The following is a 20,509-nucleotide window of genomic DNA, read 5'->3' as shown; positions in this document are numbered from 1 at the left end:
CAATGTTACTTATCTGTAGCCTACCAAAATACTTCTGTTCCTCATTGTAGATTTACCCAAGACCTGGGGAAGCATCCCCGTTATTTTTTTTTTTCCCCCTCAAGCAATGTTTCCTTGAGGAATGCTGAGCTACTAACTTGCATTTCCCACTTCCTCAACTACTGCCTACTCTTCCCGCTTTTTTTCCCCCCTCCCATTTCCTCGCTTCATCAGGCTTTCCTCAAGGCGGAGCTTAAGTAAGATAAGCTACGATGCCAGGTGAGGCGTCCACATCTATAGACTTTAGTACCGCCCCGAGGGGCCTGTTCCCCCTCTGCTCGGAGAAGGCTCCCGCCGACCTTGAGCTCCTCTCTAGGCTGAGTGAGGAGCCACCCACGCTCCCAGTCGCCCCCTTACTCCCTGTCACCCATCCTCGAAGGAACGGGAGGCTGAACCAGCGCTCTCCCTTCCTGGACCGGCCCCGGGGCAGCCTCACATTCCAGACCCCGCGCCGGGATCCCGGCGCATCCCGCCCCTCGCAGGCCTGGGCCTGACTCAGCTCCGACAGCCCCGGGGCGCCGGGCGGCAGCTGCGGCCGGGACCCAAGTCGGGGCAGCCCCTCCTGAGTATGACGCTGCAGCCAGCAATGGCGTCACCGACGGCCACTCTGTGACTTCACGGCTGCGCCTCCCCCAGCGCCTGCGGTACCATCCACCCCATGCCACAGACCCCCGGGGGCGGGGGCGCGCGCAAGCCGCACCCCCTCCCCAACCGCCCCAAGGGCCGTCCCCTCGCAAGCGGCCGCGACGGCGCCCCCTGCCGAGCGCGGCGGGGCGCGCCCCTTCCGCCGCCCCGGGGCTCCGGCGCGGGCGGCGCCGCCTCTGTCCTCCCTCCCTCCCTGCCGGCCGGCCGGTTGGCGGCGGGAGGCAGGGGGAGCCCGGGAGCAGCGGCGGCGGCCCGGCCCGGCGGGCAGCGAGCCCGGCAGGCAGGCGGGGTCCCCCGCCCGCCCGCCTGCGCTGACGTCAGGAAACTTTCTCGGCGGCTGAGGCGGGAGCGGGCCGGAGCGGTCGCCGTGTTGCCGGCGCGGCGAGGCAGCGGGACGGCCTCCATCACCTCGCCAGGTACGCGACGCTGCGCTCGGAGGGGCGGCGCGGAGCCCCGGCGCTCCCGGCGGGATTCTGAGGCGGGTGGGGCGGGCTCCTCGCCGTCCCTCCCGGGGGCGAGAGCAGCCGGGGTCGGGCGCAGCCGCCCGTTCCCCACGGGTCCCGAGGTGCGGTTGGCGAGCGGCAGCGGGGAGGGCGGTCTGGGCGCCTGTTGATCGCCGCGGCGGCAGCCGCTGCCCCGGGCTCAGCCGCCCGGCCGCTGCCCTTGGCTGGAAACTTCGCAGCCCCGCCGGGCAGCGAGCCGGTGAGGCGAGGCGGGCGGGCCGGGGCCGGCACCGCGGACGGGGGGGGGGGGCGGGGGCGGGCGTGAGTAACGGGGCTTGTTGCCGGGGATGAGCGGTGCTGGCGGCGGGGCAGCCCTCTCCCGCCTGTCGAGGCGTGCCGGTTTGGCAGGTCTCACCTGCGGGAAGCGGCAGCGCCGGTGGGTTCGGCGGGGCGTACCTGGCCATCGCCTCCGCGTTCGAGCGACGGCGCGGTGCGAAACTTGCGGTGGGCGCAGCTTGCCGCGGTTTTCTCCTCGAACTTCAAAACCGCCAGGACTTAGGGATTTTAGACACGCGATGTGCCGCGGTTTAGGGGTGTTTTGAATTCCAAGTAACTGAAAATGCCTTTCATTATGGTGGTGTTTTCGTTTGTTTTTTTTTTTTTTTTTTTTTCATTTTTTTTTTTCCCCCTAGTAAGTACAGTAAACCCATTATCCGAGAGAAGGTTTTGTTTTTCTTCTGAGGGCTTAGTCGTGGCTGCTCGGCAGTGTTGGGAGGCGAGCCGAGCTCGCCGCTGAGCCTCATGAACGCACAATTGTTTTACGAGGGAGGATCTTCTGCTCGTAGACAGACCCAAACCACTAAGTTAATTTTAACTCCGTGGAGCACCCGGGTGTTGGGAGGGCGGAGTACTGGAGTGGTTCGTCGGATCGTCATGTCAATAGAAAACTGAAATCTGAGCAAGGACTGCAGCCGCTGGCTTCAAGTTGGGCGAGGGAGATTCAGGGAGAAATTCTCAGTTTAAGAGGGTTTGAAAGTTGTATGATAGTTTTCTGGAGGAATATGGAAACGTACGTTGCTCATTTAATTTCGCCATCCTTGTCATTTATTGAAAGGCACCGAGAATCAGTCAAAGGCCCATAAAGGTTAATTGTATTCATCATACAAAGGAATTTGCCCCCTTCCAAAGAACTAAATTTCTGGGGTCTTTTCTGAATTTAAGACATTCATTACATTTCTAACTTAAGTACCCTGCAACTCTCACTTTTTAAATTTTCGGTTCCTACAGTTGTATAGCAGTTGCAAGTTTTTAAAAAGTCAGCTTTATGTAGACGTAACTAAAAAGATGTTAAAAATCCCTAATAAACTGGAAACCAAGCCATACATGATGGTGATTATGAAAGTGCTTTGAATGTGTGTAAATACATATAAAATGTTTTAGCAATATATTTGGTCTGCTCAGTGTAAATAAGCATTCATTTTTACATTTTATGTAAATAACTGAACCTGTTTCTTTAAAAATATTTTTGTCTGTGATTTTCTTCCCCTGCATGTTAGACTAACTTATAACTTTAGTTGTACCTTTCAGTTGTTGTAGTGATAAGCAATGCTTCAAAGTTTCAAACCTCTGCCACTTATGATGATAATCAAAGTATGACAAAATAATTCACCTGAGGGGGAAAAAATAGTTTTGAAGGTCAAACTTCTATTTTCGTGGCAATTTCAAAATGAACAGAAAAGTTTGCCTCATAATTATAGATTTGCTTGATTGATTTGTTGTGTAGTAGTGTGTCAGGAACAACCTCTGATTTGGAGATTATCCACATGCTCTCGGGGAAGGGAAAAACAACATGGGGGGGGGGGGAGGGGCAATAATTTCCTGATTATTAGCCTTATGCTTTTTTGGTACACATTTTATTTTTAAATGTACGGATGCGTTAGTGATTATAGGCCTCCTTAAAACCGTATATTTACATGAAGAGGTTGAATAGAGTGAGTGATTTATGGATTAAGAGCCTAGGAATTATGGCACAATGTTGAAGGATGCTAGGGAGCAGTTCCGTTTGTGCTTTTAACTGAGTTACAGTGGCAAGGATATCAGTGAAAAGAGACTGGAAATAAGCAGAAGCAAGTACAAATCACTTCAAGAAAGGATGAAAGTCTTAAATGTGATCTGGCTAGCATTGGGCATGTCTTGTGAGTGATGAGTGCAGAAATTAAAATGACTTTGATGCCAGAAAAAAAGAAGAAAATGCTAGATTGCAGCAATGAGCTACTAGTATGATGTTCTGTGTAAAGCATTTTAAATCACATCAGAAAATGTCTTGAGACAAAGCCTGATACTAGAGGACCGAGAAGGAGGAAGGTCTATTTAATGAGTGGATAATAAGAATGGTTGTTACACAAACTCACACTTGGTACTGCCTTCTTAGTCTTTGGCGACAACTTTGTAATCTTTTTGAGGTCTTTTTAGAGTTCAAAGATTGTACATCTACTGCTCAGCAAAATATTTACCTGATGTGATGTTTCAGAATTTCCTTTATAAGCTCATTAAAATAATTTGTTAGTCTTTTGCCTGTAGACAAGGATACATCTCGTGGTTCAATAGCAGTGTGTCTGCATGGGTGTGTTCTTACAACATTTGTAAATGTTACTGCATGCTCTAAAAATCATAAAAGACTTATATGAAGAACTTGAGAGGTCAAATAGGATAAACTGGCATTTATATTATGATTATAGAATTATTTTTTCTCTTGAGATAATCCCTCAATAGCGTATTTCATGTGTCACAAGAAAATAATTAGAATTACCACATGAAATAATTAAAATCCAACTTCAGCTTGAACTGGGGGACTAATGTAGCTTGAAAGAGAACAAAAAAATGAACTACCTTATCCTTGAATTGTGGACACATCTAATACGACTTATAGCAGGATTCCAATTCTGTTAGTTTTTTAAAGAGATGGAGTAGAGCACTGAGAGCTGAAAAGTCCACCAGGTTCACTTCACAAAAATCACTGCTCCCTCAGAATTTTCAGTTACTGTTGATGGTGAAATGAGTGGCAGAGATTGAGGCTGTGTTTCAGGTAAATCGGCTCTTGACACAAAAAATATTGAATTAATGACTTAATGGAGTTGTTACATAAGAATATGCTAATTAGGCACAAATAAATGTTTTCCCCATACCGTTTTTTGCCTTAGTGCAAATCTGTGCACTAAGTGCCCAATCTGATTTTTGAAGGGTTAAGCGCCTTTAAAGAATCAGGTTGTATCCCAGAAAAGAACAAACAATACCGTCGCTGTTAGAACACATAGTGCCTCTGCATAGCTACCTAAGAACGTTCTCTTCGGTTCTCCTACTCTCAATGTATAAGTTTTCATCTAGAAATATTTGTTGATAACCCTTTTCCTGATGGAAGTCAGTTCCTTCCTAGTATCTCCTTAATCCCTGATATCAGAACACTGGCATTTTTCATGCAGTTAGTCTCACTCCCCCACTGTTAATGCTTCACTGAAGAAATCCCATGACTTAAATGCTACATCAAACTATTTTGTGGATTTGCTTTTGTGGAATAGCCACCATTACTGTTTGGTATGTAGCCTTAATCTGAGTTTACACTCGTGGCCTGTGTTGGTGGTGGGTAGGGGTGAGAGGAAGGAGGTATTGCATTTACTCTTACTTGTCATTTTGTGGTCTATCTTCAAGGCATCTGTGTCCTAACAGGAATGGCAGAATGCAGTAGTGGCATTACAGTGAGTTATTGCCCATATCTAAAAGTCTTAGATATGCAAGTGTAGACCTTGTCTGTGTCATTTCATTTGCTCAGGGGCACTGAAAGAACTCTGCAAATGGTCAATAGTAGATCTTGTCTTAAAAATGCGTTCTACCTAGGCTGCAGCTGCACCCCATCTAGTAAGCAGAAGGGTCATCTGAAATGCCTTATCTTGCTGTACAGTCTCGAAGCATGTTAGTTATGCTAAACTGAACATTGAGAGAAGGAAGTGATGTTACCACATAGATTTTTATCCAGGATTTCAATAGAGAATTTGTCCAGCTGGAAACTCATCGTGAATTCTCGGCAAAGAATTTACACTTTCATTCTTCCTCTCCTCTGCCAGCTTAAGCAGATGTTCTAATCACTGAGCTAGAAGGGTGCTCTGGATTAAAATATTATCATTTCCTCAGGTTGTAATGGCTTTCTTTGCCTAATATGTAATTACACCCAAAAAAAGAGAGAATGAAACAAACATTTCTGTAGAAGAGACAAGACATGAGTTTCTAACAGCCATGTAAGTAGTAAGCTTTCACTGGAGCAAGGAGCAGAATTCAGGGTTTGTAACACCTACGGTTTCACACAGGCTACTTGATAACGTGGCAAAGAAGTACCAGAAGACCCCTTAGATTAAGATACTGGATTTCTTTAACTTCTGCAAAATTCTTTTCTATTTTGAAGGGCAGGCATTGAGAAATTCTGTTTATTCTTTTAATTCTCCTGTCTGACCTACTCTCAGCTAATTAGTATATACTGTATATTCTACTCAGTTTGTTAGTACTGCATATATTTTATGTCTAAATATGAGCTTGCATATTCAGGTTTTATTCTGAGAATTGAGCTGTGTTTTCTTCATTTTCTATCTCACTTGCTGTTTTAAAGATTCAGAAACATCTGTGCAGCCAAATGGTTTTCAGTTTATTCTGTCAGTGATACCTGATCAACACGATTGCCTTGCATGAGTTTGCACAAGTGTAACTTGGTAAACAATTTTCTTAATAATGCACTGGTTGGAGCAGAGGCTGCAGCTGGCTCAATCTTACTTTTTTTAGCTCTATGGAACTAAGAAGTTATTAACACTTGGGGTTTTTTGTCACCAGAAAGTAGAACCATAATCTGTGAAAATTCCTTAGACATTCTGGTTAGTCCTATGCTGTAGAGAGATCCTGACCAGTGCAAGTAAATAATACTTTTATTTTGAAAAATGTATGAATTTTAAGGCAAATCTTTTGGCATTCAAATGTGTCTAATGGCTGTTTCTATGATGCTGTATTGCTTTAGTGAAACCAGGTATGTGGGTACTCCAGTACTTGGGAATAGATATGGATAGAGGAGCCTAATCTCCAAGGTGCTTCCATCTTCTCATATTCCCTAAAATAACATGAAAACTTTAAAACTGCAGTCAAATTCCTACTTAACTATTTTTAGATAATATGAAATCGCTTTTTGAGGGCTGCTGGATTCTCTGAAACTATTCAAGATCTTTAATGTGTGGGTTTTTTCTTCTTTTTTTTTTTTTTCCCCCATTCTTCCTCTGCTCTCTCTGTCCCCTTAGTTTTAATGGGGGCAATCTTGGACAGAGGCAAAATGCAGTAGTAACACGACGTGGAAAACAGAATTCTGGCTACTGCCTGCTGTGACATTTAATAGTCTAGTCTATTTTCATTTTTGTCCTTTTAAATGCAGATGTTAGATCTTCAGTTCCTTCTAGGCAGGATGGGCCATTAGGAACTTAAACATTGTGCTTAAACTTTCTAAGTAATCTAGGACACTCTAAATCTTGTAGCCCTTAAAAGTTTTTTCAGCGTTCTCAGCAGCCTATGCAAAAATCAAACTTTTTCACTAGGGGTAGGGCAGCTGCTGCAGTGAGGAAAAGTGGCTGGAAGGGAGGTCGTTGACCGTTCACACCTCAGTTTTGCAACTCTCCTTGTGGCAGGGAGACCACAGGGAGAGCTGGTCTCTGCACAGCTACAGTCTGTGCCATCTGGGCTTTGGCAAGTAGCTATTTTGCTAGTGCTGGCAATTTCTATCTGCTGCCCTGTGTAACTATTGTTCTTCGTATGCATAAAGGTACTCCTAATAGTAATCAATACATTTTTTTCCTTGTCAGATTGAGAACTTTTTTTTGTGTGTACATCTTTTAAAGAAGGTATGTCTTGAAACAACAGCAATTTTTTCTTAATCTGTTGTGAAATCTTCTGGAAAGTGTAACAGAAGTGAGGTAATCAGCCTAGATAAAAGGACTGTGTTCCCAATAAAAAAATGAATTTTCCTGTAATCACATCTCAAAATGTTGTTTGGAGCAGCAGTCATCTTTGCATGCCAATTACATTAGGAGCTGTTTAAAAAAGTTTGGTGTGTCCTCAAACCTATTTTCTTAATGTTTGTCCAGACCATCTTTCCAAATGCCTTGCTGTGCAGATATGTGCTGTCTCTAATGCTTTCTTCCTGCATGCTGTGTTGGCAGCTGTATGCATTCAAAGATCATGAGTCAGGTTCCCTAGCAAAAAAATCATTAAATAATGAGATTAAAAATAATATGGGCTTTGCCTTTTTTGAACATTAAGTATTGTTTTCCTTCTTTATAGCTTTTTCTTGCAACTACGTAGATCTGAAACTTATTTTATATTGAAAACAGATGATTTTTTTTTTTTTTTTTAACACAAGCTTAAAATTTCAGGACTTGGGTCTTCAAGAAAAACAGATCTTGTGAGGGTTGCCCTAAAATAATGAATGATGGCACCACTGTGTCTGAGTGTCTGCTGATACACACTTCAGTCTTAAATGAGATAAATATTAGTCAAAAGGTTTCATTTTCATCTGTGTTTGTATTCAAATGTAACAGAGGCATCTACTGATGGTTCTACAGCCTGTTCATGTGCTGCAGTCAAAGGAGGTTCAATGCTAGAGCTGAAAATACTAGCTGATAGTGTATCTTTTTCTTCTGCTTCCCAATTGATATGGTAAAAGAACCATCACTTCTGTTGGACAGTTGGGGTTACAGCTAAATGGTGGTTTCATTTTGTGGGGTATGGTATGCACAAGTCATACCTATTTTAGAGTAAGTGTGGTTAAAATAACATGAGAAAACATCTTAAAGTAATAAGTAACAGTGAGAGGAGAAGTGTATATGGTATAATACGATGCCGAGTTGTTCCTTGGGACAGAAAATAGCAGGGGACTATGTAGCCAGCAGAAAGTAGTTTGAGAGACTAACCCCCACCATTGTGCCCCTTAATCTGTTTCACATGTGTAAGCTTTAAAGCAGAGCATACTGTGGATTTGTAAACACAAAGGTCTTTAACATCTGAGATTAGTACAATCTTTTTCTTGATTCAAGCAGCCTAAAAATTGCATTACTAATTTTGTAAGTTATATGTTGTATTAATATTCAATTTATCCTGTTGTGCAAATAGGCTTAGAATGGAAGAAATACTTTTGCAACAAATTTTGCAGCTGGAGCTATTACTAATTCTCTTATCTTTCTGTGCCATACAGTAATTGCACTTAATTGTTTGCTTCTGCTGTGTTTTGTGGTGTGAAATGCAGTATGTCAACATTGCTAAACTGCAACATTCGTGTGTATAATGCTAATGTTTTTGAAAGAGATAATTTCCAGATTTCACCTAACTGGATGAAACAGCTCATATGTAACTACCAATGCAGTGCTTTATACATTTTCTTGTAATGAAAGTTAGTAGTTTTTTTTTTTCTCAGTAACAGGTTTGTTTTGTCTTCACAGTTGGTTTTGTGTAGTGTGTTGTACTGGTAAGCTAAAAGGCAACAAATGAAATGGGGCTGGGCTGACGTCCATAGGTCGGAGAGCGGGTTGTAAGGAAAATAACATTATCTTACACAGCCACTTAAAAAAGTTGGGATTTTCATTAAATTGCTTGCTATCTGTAAAATTTAGTGCAGCTCTTCAAAGTTGAATCAACTTTTTTTTTTTAAAAAAGCATATTAGTTTTGTTTTGGAGACCAAAACAACTCACCTAGAAGCATTTGACTCGTATAAATGATTCTACAACCTACCCTCCCATCCCATGCTGTGATGTGAGCGCTATTTCTGGCTTAGTCCCCACAGGTTTGAAATCATACTTCTTAAGAAACCAGCCAGTCTGGGAGAGGGCACTTGGGAGCTTTATAGTTCCCAGCTTCACTTCTCTCAAAGACTCTTGCTTCAGTTCTCACAAAGACTATTGTTTCTGCACTGAAAGATAGCAGAAACTGCAAGCTGTGTTTTAACCTGGCCATACTGACTTGCAGTCTCATAGGTTTGTCACAAGTAGTCTGTCATTAACAGCAAATGTAAACTAGAAGAGCATATGAGCTATTTATTGTTTTGTCTTTCAAAATTAAATACTTCTCCCAGAGGTCTCAGTTTCATTCCCCTTTTTAAGGCTGAGGATACTGAATGTAGCTATTAAACTGCTAGACTGATTTTGTATTAGTAATTTTCTCCAATATGATAAGTAACTCTTGAATCCAAATCATTAGCTGGCATTTCAGCCATGTAGTACTGAATGATGTGCTTGCATTGGTAATATCCACAGCTGTCAGTATAGTTACGTTGGCTGTGGTCATTGGCTCTTTTTTACTGGTTTTGACTAGGATGACTTGAAACAGCTGATGGCTACAGACATGGCAAATCTGCCAGCGTGGAAAATTCACAGGGCAAGCACAGTCTACATAGGTATCGTAGTAATCTGTCAGGAAACTGAAGTGCAGTTGACAGCGCTGTTGATGGTTTCTCTTAGAAAAGTGCTAGTATTTGCTTTGCTTTTGTACCGTTTTGGAAAGCAAAAATGACTTTACTGCACAAGTGACATTGCTGCTGAAAGGAAGGAGGATATCTATATCACAGTAGGCAAGGATACTGCGCTATACTTTTGAGTAACTACTTAAATGAACAGCGTTCTGCATTATGTATGTTTACTTTGCAGTCTTGCCATAAATGCTTCAGGGAATGGCTGGTTGTTATCCACAGCAGTCGATGTAAAATTGTCATGCTGTTTAGATTTTCTCTTTTGTTGTTGGGTTTTCTGAGGGATAGAAGGAGGGGGTGACTATTTAGCAATAATATGATGCATTGTACCATGCTTCATGTAGTTACTCATTTAAAATAGATAATTAAGAAATAAGGCAGTGTATATTATATAGACTATTCTATAGGAACATTTTGTATTTGATATCAAGCTTAATATGTACTCACTAATATATGTACTTCAACTTGCTCCCCGTATAACTGATGGCTTTCAATCTTATCTGTCTTCAAAACGTAGAATAATTTGCGCCATGAATTATAAACCCAGTCTCGGATTCAGAAGAGATTGACATGCTTTAGTGAACAGTTTGCAAAGGCTTTCTTAAAGGTTTAAGTTTCTGTTTGTCCCAACCTTGAACCTAATAGGATAAAGGCTATTCTAAGAGAAAATGTTATTTTGTTGAACTGACAAATTTGGTGACCTTCTACAATGGCATTACAGCATTGGTGAATAAGGGAAGAGCAACTGACATAATCTACCTGGACTTGTGCAAGGCATTTGATACTGTCCCACATGACATCCTGGTCTCTAAATTGGAGACACATGGATTTGATCAATGGACCACTGGGTGGATAAGGAGATGGACAGATGGCTGCACTCAGAGAGTTGTGGTCAACAGCTCGATGTCCAAGTGGAGACTAGGTGAGTTCCTTTAGGGGTTGACACTAGGACCGGTACTATTTAACATCTTTGTTGGCGACATGGACAGTGGGATCGAGTGCACCCTCAGCAAGTTTGCTGATGACACCAAGCTGTGTGGAGCGGTTGACATGGTGGAAGAAGCGGATGCCATCCAGAGGGACCTTGACAGGCTTGGGAAGTGGGCCTGTGTGAACATCATGTAGTTCAGCAAGACCAAGCGCAAGGTCCTGCACGTCAGTTGGGGCAATCCCAAGCACAAATACAGGCTAGGTGGAGAATGGATTGAGAACAGCCCTGAGGAGAAGGACTTGGGGGTGTTGATTGATGAGAAACTCAACATGAGCAGGCAGTGTGCACTTGCAGCCTAGATAGCCAACCATGTCCTGGGCTGCATCAAAAGAAGTGTGGCCAGCAGGTCAAGGGAGGTGATTCTGCCCCTCTACTCTACTCTGGTGAGACCCCACCTGGAGTACTGCGTCCAGCTCTGGGGCCCCCAACATAAGAAGGACACAGACCTGTTGGAGTAGGTTCAGAGGAGGGCCACGAGGAGGATCAGAGGGCTGGAGGACCTCTGCTATGAAGACAGGCTGAGAGAGTTGAGGTTGTTCAGGCTGGAGAAGAAAAGGCTCTGAGGAGATCTTGTTAGCAGCCTTCCAGTACCTAAAGGGGGCCAACAGGAAAGACGGGGAAGGACTCTTTATCACAGAGTGTAGCAATAGGATGAGGGGTAATGGTTTTAAACTGGAAGAGGGTAGATTTAGATTAGCTATTAGGAAGAAATTGTTTACTGTGAGGGTGGTGAGACACTGGCACAGGTTGCCCAGAGAAGTTGTGGATGTATCATCCCTGGAGTTGTTCAAGGCCAGGCTGGATGGGGCTTTGAGCAACCTGGTCTAGTGGGAGGTGTCCCTGCTCATGGCAGGGGGGTTGGAACTAGGTGATCTTCAAGGTCTCTTCCGACCTATACCATTCTATGATTTACAAAATGTCTGTCTTTATGTGAATTTTACTCCCATCTTAGTTTTTTTTTTTTTAACTTTTACATTCCTGAATTTCATAAATAAAGCAGCAATGTAGTCTTTACTTTTACATCTCTAAAGAAATGTAGTCACTAAAACTGGTAAAAATAGTTGCAACATCATTTGTTTACATATTTTATTCAAAGCCAGATGATGAAAATGACAGAGAGCTAATACAGATGAGAGATGGTATTGTCTGGGCAAGGTGAATAATTTTTAAGTGCTAATAGATGAGACTTTTGATGAGGTGGAATGCGTAGCTCCTTTTGCTGGCCAAGGTGATAATTTAAAATGGAGTAGAAAGCTTCTTCCTAAGGAGGCTCTCTGACAACAGAGAATTTTGGGAAGACTCTGAGTTTCACACAGTCCGTGCATCCAGGTATCTTTGCTGGTCACTGATTCTCTGATATTTTTAAGAATTTCCTCGTCTGTGATACTTGTTGCCTGAAACTTAATTTCTTTGCAAACCCCCGCTCTTGGAGGAATCTGGCATACCTCAAACAGAAGTTCAATATTAGCACGAACAGTCAGCATCTTAGCTCTTGACATCCAGAATACAGAGCCAGGTCATATTTTGATAACTTGAGGATATTGTACTTTATTATGTAGCATTTTTCTTACTGTTCTTGGAGGATATCCTGAGTTTTTATAATTTTATGGCTTATGAAGGGTTTTTCTCTCTCTTCCCATTTTGGAGTTGTGTTTCCTCTGTAGCATTGTTAGGCTTGATTAGGATCTAGGAACTTTTTGAGTAGCCAGTCAGAAAAATAAACAAAAGCTGAGCAAGCAAAAGCTGAGGAATGGAAGAGATTTTTGGTTTAAGTGTAGTTTAAATCCTTTCAGCTCTAAACTAGAGGCATAGTTTCCCTCCACTGCACACACACCTTTTCCTTTTTCCTTGTCCCTTTCCTTCTCTTGCCCTTGCACCCTCAAAAAATCATGGAGGACAGTTCTGTTATGCCTTCCTCAGACAACTTTGTGGGATATGCTTGTATGTGCTTCTTTAAAAAAGCCTGAAGGGAAAGCTTTCAACTGTAACAAATCTGTTGTGTAAAATATGCAAAATGGTAAATATGCATATAGTCATAAACCCTAACGATTCCACAGCAGTCCCTCATGTAGTTCTTACTTGGAGAATTACCTATGTTGTGATTTTATGGGCTTTTCAATTTGGGATTTCAAGTTTTTTTGATGTTGTAACTGTGCAGTGATTAAAAGATATGAAGAAATGGACCATAAAATAGATGTTTAGTGAAAGATAAATAAAAGCATACTTAATAAGATCAGTGGAATATATTTGAGATATGTTATGTTATCTTACTGGCATACTCATGGCTGCTTAAACACTGAAATAATCTGTTGCTATTTAATCCAAATCAATTCCATTTGCTAGGTCATCTGGAAGTTACTTTTGCTGAATAAAGTTCTTAGTTGCTTAGCCAAATTTGGATGGGTGGGGGGAGGAGTCAAACCACTGAAGAAATATGCCTCAACAGTAAAGAACATAATAAAATGCTAAAGATCTTAGTTCTGAAAGAAAAAAAAGTGGTTGCCTGGAAGTAATTGCTTTGAATATTTTGAGTTCATTGTGGTGAATTTTGCCAGATGCTCTGGAAGAATATTTGTGTCTGTTATTTACTGTAGTGTTTCTTGGGCTTGCTGCGAGGCATATGTACTTCTGGGTAATTTGATCCTGTTTGTTTATGGTATAAATACTTCCCTCCCTCCCTCCCCCTGCCCCCAGCAGTATTCAATTGTGTATTAGGTTCAGCTGCTTTTTAGAAGATGTGATACAAATGCAAGTTCCAGGCGGTGTTTGCATAAGGTATTTCTTCTTAGCTAGCAAACTTCTTTTGAATCTTGATGTATCTTGACAGATTTCTGAAACTTGCATTGTACTATGTACCTAGGAACATTTTACAAGGTAAGATCTTTAAAGAGATGTTGCAGCTCAAAGACATATTTGTAACATGTCTGGAGAAGGTGACTTATTAAGCGTACTCTCAGCCTCTTACACTGTGGAGGGGTGTATGGTAGAGAGAGCGCTCTCTGCTCTCTCCTACCTTGTCACTTATCTGGAAATGTGTCAGTTACTCATTTGAATCTGCCCTGGCATGTGTATATTGAGAAAACCTATAGGCATATATGGCAAAGAATTGGCTAGTGCGACAGCTGATATGTGGAAAAACTGCATTGTGAATGACTGCAATTATGTGGTTAATAGTTCTGTTTTGTTGTGGATGTATGAATTCTGCTCGTGTCTGTGCTTTGATTTCTCAGAGTATGCTTGGTTTAGACATTCACACTGTAGTTCTGTACGTCGTAAGACAGCACTGTTGCTGATGAAATGGTGGTTGGAGCCTTTCTCTGCCCATTGCTGCCTGATGCGCCTGTCTTTGGGTACTGGCTCAGATATTTATGGTATGGCATTGGGAACTGGATTGGGCATGACCAAGGAAGTGGGAAGAATAGATCCATTTATACGTGTTCAGCCTGATTCTGGAACAGTGTAAGATGCAATAAAGTTGCTTTTTGAAGTAGATAGAAGCTAAGCTATAAGCCTTGGTTCAACGTACGCGGTTTTTCTCACTGCTTGCAGTGTAGTTCATCACTGACCTGACCAGAACAGATTCATCCGTATAAACATAGTCTCTGTCTGGCCTTCATTGATGTCGTTTTGTACTCTCCGAGGCACAACTGCTTTAACAAGTGAGGATAAACAGTGCTGCATCGTGGAAAAACATGAAGCTTGTTGTTACTGTATCCAGTTTATTTAGCTTTGTAATAAATTCAGGTTCCTAGGCATGTGTATTAGGGAGGTTTGTTTTGTTTTCCTGCTGAGCTCTATCAGAAGAAACACAAAAGGTTTTCTTTCTTGGCTCTTTGCATTCTCCATTTCTAAAGAAAGGTTTGACTTTTGAATACAACAGAACACTTACTTTCTCCATTAAATAATAATAGAAAAGAAACAGAAATTGAAGAAAAAATCATAGAATCATAGAATTAGTGAGGTTGGAAGGGACCTTTAAGATCATCAAGTCCAACCATTAACCTACCCTGATAAAAACACCACCACTCCTAAACCATGTCCCTAAGCACCTCATCTACCCTTTTCTTAAACACCTCCAGGGATGGTGAATCCACCACCTCTCTGGGAAGCCTATTCCAATGTTTAATAACCCTTTCCGTGAAAAAATGCTTCCTAATATCCAATCTAAACCTGCCCTGACATAACCCTAACCCGTTTCCTCTCATCCTATCACTTGTCACCAGGGAGAAGAGGTCAGCTCCCATCTCTCTAAAACCTCCTTTCAGGTAGTTGTAGAGGGTGATAAGGTCTCCCCTCAGCCTCCTTTTCTCCAGGCTAAACAACCCCAGATCCCTCAGTCGTTCCTCATAAGGTTTGTCCTCCAGACCCTTCACCAGCTTTGTAGCCCTTCTCTGGACACGCTCCAACACCTCAATGTCCTTCTTGTAGTGAGGGGCCCAAAACTGAACACAGTACTCGAGGTGAGGCCTCACCAGTGCCGAGTACAGGGGGATGATTACTTCCCTAGTCCGGCTCACCACACTATTCCTGATGCAGGCCAGGATGGTGAATGAAGAAATGAAGAATCTTCTAATTTTGTTTTTGTTGTGTTTTCTTGCTCTTTTTTAAATGTGGACTTCCTTGATTGGCCCTGGTAACCACTTGAAGAATTGAGGCTGGTGGTTTTCTTTCCACATTATTGTTACTAACATAATAATCTTTTATCACTGATAGAAAATAAGTACTTTGGCTTCAGCACTCTTTCCATGGCAAATAAGCAATTATGTCTTAATCTAACCTTTATGATGTTGTACATTGCATCATGTTAACCATCAGGCTGACTGCCCATTTTGTAGATTGAATTTTGTGGCAAAAAAAATGTGTATTTCTGTAGCACTGCAATAATAGCTGTAGTGTTATTTCCATTCTCTGTGTGCTTATGCCTGTCCTCCTTCATCAGAACTACTTGGAAGTGTCTGAAGTTAATTTGCAGAATTTTGGTCCCAGATTTCTTGTGTTTATAAGAGATTAGGAACGTTTCTTATTTAATACTACTGTTTTATGCTAGTACATCGGAATTAGATGAATACTGATGTCTGTAGAATGGGAACTTATATTCTTATTATCACTGTTTAATAGATCAGTTGAGGGTGAATATCATTATGTAGACTATTACTATGTAGAATAGATTAATAGGCTGTAGACCAGGCTGATAGCTTTTCAGGCCAGAGCAAACAATGTATTGGTTCTGGCTTGTCCAGTGACTGTTGTGGTGACTCCCTCCCTCACCCCCAACTGAAATATGTTGTAGCTAAAGATACAGTTCTGACCTTGGGTCTCCACTATTGTAAGTTTTATCATAACGCAGAACAGAACATGCCAGTACTTCATTGTCTTTTGGATGATCTTTTAACAATTGCTGGTGTTGATGCTACTGGAATAGAGAAGGATTCTGGTTCTTAAGGGACTGGTCTTGAAACTGAAGGCAAACCATTTAAACTGATTATTTTCAACTCTAGTGGAATTATTTTTTATTATTTTTTCTCTAGTGGAGTTGGGCTACAGCAGATTAATCCCATTTTTCCTCTTGCCTCTCTCCCTGGCAGTGATTTTGGAACTTGCTGGCTTGCTCCAATGAAATTTTTACACATTTCACAAAATCTGATGGATGGGTAGAAAAGAGAGATTGACATTAGTGTTCCTGTAGAAGATGTGTAGCTGACTGGAGAATGATGTGGCAGAAACAATGGATTCTTGCTCATCACCTGAAGTCTGCTGATTTTCAGTGACAGTTACCTGTAATGAAACCCCTGACAAAAAGATTTTTTTCTTGCTCTTAAAAACTTATCCATTAAGCCCTGTCATAATGGATGAAACCATTCTAGCACTTTATTTTGGAGTGGCCTTACAGGTGCATAACATTGTGAAATTTAATGTCATTCTTTATCATGCTCATGCAGTTCAGTCAATCATCTCTATTATTTATTATTTCTTTTCTACTTTTATCACATTTTATCACATTCTGTTTTCTTGTAACTTTCATTTTAGCCCTCTTCAGTCTGCTTTTTCAGTAGACGCAATCTTTTACTCAGTTAATTGTGCTTTAGCAGAATTGGCATGACACATCCAATATATGTACAGTATATCTGGGTTTCCTTTTTTGCCAAAGTCTCGTCAATGTTCCAGATTTTTGGGGCTGGGGTGTAAATCCAATAGCTTGCCTGGTTTTCTGTGGGAATTCTCAGTTTGCTGTGGATGTGTTCTACTGGCTTTGAAGAACTTCTACACATTCCATGTGCTCCCAAAATTTGCAGTTAATTTTTTTTCTTGCGAATTCCTTCAGAAACCTGGATGGCTTTAAAACTGGATAGCATGTTTGGTTGTGTTCTGTGTATTTTTTTTTTTTTTTTTTTAAGAGGAAGAGCTTATGATCCCGGTTGGGCTTGTTATTTTTCAGATGTCATTTCAATATTCTTTGCTCAGCAGTGTTCTAAATGACCCTTTTCTCTGTGCACAAAATTCAGTCTTGCCAGTCTTTTTTTTTTTTTTGTATTTACATTTGTGGGTTTTTATAGCTTGGTATGATTTTTAGTTTGCTTTATAAATTCAAACAAAAACTAATGACATTGGAAATTTTGTCCATTATCTCTGCGGTATGTTCTCCCCTTGCAAGCAGCTATGTAGCAATGTCTTTCTAGAGGCTTTGAAGGTTATTAGTACTTGAAAGAATTTTAGGATCTTCTGTCTTTTACTGGGAAGCTTCCCAGGGTTGCTTCATCAACTGTGCTTGTTCATTTAGTAGCTTTTCTATACATTACTTCTGTTGTTTATTGTTTGCTACTTGTTGTTGTTTTTTTTTTTTTTTTTTTTAATCTATGGTTGGAGGGATTTTTTTCCATCCTGTTATCCTTTATTGGATAAAATTTTAAAACATTAAATTTTGTTTTCATGTGTTTTCTTCAGTTACCTGTTTCAGCTGCTGATTTTATTTTTTTTTTTAATATCCTCCATTATTCCCTTTATACCTTTATTTCACCACCACATTTTTGTTAACCTTGCAAATGCAGGACGTGGTCACAGATTTTTACAGTCCCATTTGCTAATTTCTACAATTCAGTATCACTTTAGTGCTTTTCTTCTTGCATTGAAACTGTATGCATATGTCTTTCTGCATCTCCCAGTTCATTTACAGAAGTTAGTGATAACTTAGTTGATGCAAAAGAATTCAAAATTTGAAGGAATATCAGCCACACTTTGCCATTGTACCCTAACTGTGATTCCTCAGGAGAGAACAAGAATAGGTAAGACTCATAAACACTGGGTTACTTTCATGTCTCTCTCTTTTATGGCTTTCTTGATAGAAATGCTACTGCATTGCCATTGCAGGTCTGACTCTGCAATTTTAACCAAGGATGCAATTTCAATCTCTACCATGTTTCTTACTCTTTTCCTGTGACCACTCTCCACGTTCCAATGTTTCTAAACTGGTTTTTAAGGTATGATGCAGATTGTAGGTGATAAAAATAAAAATATACCAAAACCTCTTAGGTTAAATATGATCTGATGCTCTCCTCGGGATCATAAGATGAATACTATTCAGAGTTGTTTTCCCTTCATCTGCTGCATTGCAATGATGTCATGTAACAGGACATTTTTAGCCTCCTGTGATTTTTTTTTTTTTTAATACTTAATATGTTTTACAAAGGAGGCTTTTCCTATTATTGTTCTCTTGTCTTCTGTGATGAGAAATACAAATGTCCTGAAGAAAACACTATGTATAATTTTAGCTGGAATACACTGCTGATCTAAGTAACGAGTAGGACTCCAAGGTGCAAGTGTGATAATATCATGTTTCAGCAAGCTTTTCTGGAAATTTATGGTAACTATTAGGGCCAATATGCTTAAAGTATGTTTTTTCCAGTTTTCAAGTTCAAAGAGAGAACAACTATTCAAGTAAAGATAAATCTGTGGTGTAGGCTTCTGTCATAGCAATAATCCTATTTTTTTTTGTGAATGCACTACATTACTACTTGATGTCCTGGACTTTGAAATAATAGCATCATACCACTAGTGTTACAACTGGCAGTTCAGTGTCCTCCTGCTTTTCTAGTCCTAAAATACACATTATGAGTGTGGTGATATCTGTGAATGGAGAATACATGTGGTTGTACAGAGCTTTGGATAGAAAATGTAAAGAACATGATGAAAGATCTCCTTATGGTGCAAGAAGGGTTTAAAATCAGCCCCTAGCTTAAACTGCACTAGTGAACAAATTAGGTGTTTTGATGTGGCAAACTGGGAAATTGGTGGCAGAGAAATATATTTTTTTTTTCCTTTGAGGTTCCTGCACCTGCATCCATTTAGTCCATATGTTAAGCTGTTGACAAAGCTTGAGTTTATATTTATTGCTTGGAAACAAAATATTTTAAAAGTTTGTTTGCATATTAGATCCCAGATGGTCAGATGACACAAGGTAGTGCTTACCATTGATATATAACCAGAGCTTTTTTTACATTCCAAAATTATCTTTATTTCAGAGGACAGAGTTGCTACTTTCTCAGCATGGGATCCAAATCTATGTAGCACCTCAGGGACGCTTGCCATGAAACAGGACTACCATGTTTTACTCTAGCTACCATGTTTTTTACTCTAGCTACTACCATGTTTTTATCTAGCACAGCATCTCCCCACCTCTTCAGTGTAATGGCATGTATTTGTGCTCTCTTGGTGTTTCAACTCTCACAAAGGGGGTTAACTCTTTAACTAGCTTAAATGAAGGGTTCTAGATATGTTTTATCAGTATGACTAGCTGAACTGCATATTACTGTCAAAAACATTTCAATTAAAATGTATATACCTTTAAAGTTATGTGAAGTGTCTATTCTTACTTACATTTCAGTATTTCAACTTGATGTTGACTTAATACTTGATCATCTTGATCTTGGCTACTTTTAAAAATTACTTGGTATTTATGCCTGTCTGTTTCACTCACTTAATTTGAACCAGCCCAAAGGAGCCCGATTCCAAAGACCACTGAGAACTCCTGTCACTGAATATTAGAGAGGTTAATTTTGGTACAGACCCAAAGTGGTTTGTCGTATTTGTAATCTTTAGTAAAATACTGAAGCCAGTCCCAAAAAGGAGAATGCTTGGTTTTTATAAATCTGGAGTTTGCAGTCCTATTCTATATATAATCCAGGAGTAACAGAAGTTCATGCTAGATAGCAAGGACATTATTGTGTACAGTCCACAATAACAAACAGGCTAACGTAATTCTTAAGTGGTTGTGATTCATTTAAGGAGTTGCTTTTGTTAAGATAAATCTGAGTAATTTGCAGTTTCATGAAGGTGGATGGCTGTTTGTGGGGTGTATTTTAGGAAGATTTTGATTTGCAAAGTAGCAAAGCCAATATAACTTTGTTTTGTTGACTTCTTTTACTGCTTCTTGAATTGTTTGTTCATGGCCATAGACCTAAGTTTTTTTTGTATAGTGTAAATATATGTTCTCCAACAGATTTTTGCTGAAATTAATATTTTTAAATTGCTGCAAGGGATTTTAATAGTGCCTGTGGTGCATTGTTTCATGTGCCTTTTTTCATTTCTATTTGTTGAACCCTGACATTCATTGCAGCAGTATAAGATGGATAGCAGAGGCTTAATAGGAATTAAGAAGCAGGAAAAAACCAGAAATACACATACTGACAATTTTTGTGATTCTATTAAGAATAGTTTAAATTAAGAAAAATTGTACAGTCATGTGCTTGAGGTTATGAACTTGCTTGCGGATCATACACACCGATGAGTACATACAAATCTGAGCACATCAACTTCTGGTTTAAGCAAACTATATGGGAGAGAGCTCCATTCCAGAAATA

The 20,509-nt window shown here is 40.7% G+C and overlaps 1 protein-coding gene across 2 annotated transcripts in view; it reads left to right on the top strand.

Moving 5' to 3' along the window:
- Positions 1-1,010: 1,010 nt before the first annotated feature.
- GULP1 (GULP PTB domain containing engulfment adaptor 1) overlaps positions 1,011-20,509 on the top strand; it is a 168,157-nt gene continuing 148,658 nt past the window's right edge. For both annotated transcript variants that reach the window (XM_082484456.1, XM_082484455.1), the window contains exon 1: positions 1,011-1,100. The gene's annotated coding sequence lies outside the window, so the exon portion shown is untranslated. The remainder of the gene's footprint in view (positions 1,101-20,509) is intronic.

This window comes from Vanellus vanellus, assembly GCF_965231255.1.
Source record: "Vanellus vanellus genome assembly, chromosome: 5".
Taxonomy (NCBI): Eukaryota; Metazoa; Chordata; class Aves; order Charadriiformes; family Charadriidae; genus Vanellus; species Vanellus vanellus.
This window is presented reverse-complemented; position numbering and strand designations above follow the sequence as displayed.